At 37.1% G+C, this 1650-nt stretch overlaps 1 long non-coding RNA gene across 1 annotated transcript in view; it reads right to left on the bottom strand.

Annotated features, from left to right (window-relative positions):
• Positions 1 to 1056, bottom strand: part of LOC107728180 (uncharacterized) — a 6490-nt gene extending 5434 nt beyond the window's left edge. Inside the window, exons 1-2 of the long non-coding RNA XR_001638439.1 lie at positions 905 to 1056; positions 666 to 809 (exon numbers count right to left, since the gene is read on the bottom strand). This is a non-coding gene — a long non-coding RNA (uncharacterized LOC107728180). The remainder of the gene's footprint in view (positions 1 to 665; positions 810 to 904) is intronic.
• Positions 1057 to 1650: the final 594 nt, after the last annotated feature.

A 1650-nucleotide genomic window follows, 5' to 3' on the forward strand; every position in this document is an offset into this window, starting at 1 on the left:
AAAAAAAAAAAGGGACATTTTAAACTTTGTCAGGAACATGATGTATGAGGATGCTGCCCTCCCCTACAGTAAAGAAAACAACAGAGTAAAAACCAAAGTGTTTACACGTCTGGTGTAGACACGGTGCGACAACAACAATCGTTGTCATTTAGGAATAAGTGTAAATGGGGTTTGGACCTAGATTATGATCTTTTAACGATTAATCGTGCAGCTCTAATTTCTGATAATATATGCGTCTCCATATATTTCTGATAATATTTTTAGAGAAACATTACACTTAATTCAGAATCATAATTATACATTGTATTAAAGGGATAGTTCACTCAAAAATAAAAATTATGTCATCATTTACTCACCAAATCAGTTGACGGGCCCCATTGATTTCCACAGTAATTTTTTTCCTACTACTGTATGGAAGTCAATGGCTACTATGAACTGTTTGGTTATCACCATTCTTCAAAATATCTTTTTGTCTTCAACAGAAGAAAGAAATTCATACAGGTTTGGAAAAACATAAGGGTGATGAAGGGTAAATGATGGTAGAACTTTCATTTTGGGGTGAACTGTCCCTTTAAGTAAATTATGTAAAATCAAATTAAGTAAAATTATTACATTTAGTAAAATCAAAACATCTCACATATCACAAAAGGTCAGTGAATCCATACCAGAAGTGACAGTGCAGTGTAGCAGATAAAGGACAATCCTCCTCCAAGTGGCCAGTAATCAAGCTGCGTCACGGGCTGGCGATGAGGTTGCTAGTGGGCGTTCTCACTACTGGTTGCCTTCACAGCGAATCAGGTTTCTTGCCGCTAATTACAAACATTTTGGAGGCAAAAGACTAAATATAACAAATACAAATTAAATCTGTACATACAAACAAAAATGAATGAGAAGCAGAGCCTACTTTTTTCCATTGCGTATGTTTATCTACGGCTGAGAGAAGAACCCTCACATGAGCTCTACCATCTTCTTTCCTATCGGTTGTCGCTCCCGAAAGTACTCTTCATTTGCATTAAGTTGAAGGATTCTGAACTTTGTCGCGTCGCTGGACAAGCCCCATCCAGTCGCCAACGACCTCAGTCGCTCTTGTCACCGGAAATCGCCAGCTCTCCATTGAAATGAATGGGATCGTGTTGCTTTGACGTTGCGTGTCGCTTGTAGTGTGAACGGGGCTTCAGCTGGATCCTTGGTGAATCTGGAGTGGGGTGAGGCTGACGAGTCCTTAAAAAGAATGATTTTTTTTACCATTCTTTTAAACAATCTTAAACAAAATGTATTTAAATTGTACTGCCATTTGCCATTATAAGCCATTTAGACAACATAAACAAATTGTCATCTTTAAAACTGTAAGTAATGATTCAAAATTTAAACATAAACCTAATGCATGACAATCCCATCAGAAAAATGTGAATCCCCCAAAAAAAGACAAATAGGATTCACAAAAATTGACCCTTTCCATAGATATCATAGCATGGTAAACACAACTGCAGCTTAAAAAAAAGCCAATTTGTACACCACAATCAAACCAACCTTCATATAATTTTCCCTGCAGCAGCATTTATCCTGATATGACACATCTGAAGGTTATGATGTCCTCCAGTGAATGAAATAAAGGACTGATGATGGTGACAAGTTCTATTCCCCTTTTTT

The sequence above is a fragment of the Sinocyclocheilus rhinocerous genome, unplaced genomic scaffold (genome assembly GCF_001515625.1).
Source record: "Sinocyclocheilus rhinocerous isolate Xijiao unplaced genomic scaffold, SAMN03320098_v1.1 scaffold2352, whole genome shotgun sequence".
Lineage (NCBI taxonomy): Eukaryota > Metazoa > Chordata > Actinopteri > Cypriniformes > Cyprinidae > Sinocyclocheilus > Sinocyclocheilus rhinocerous.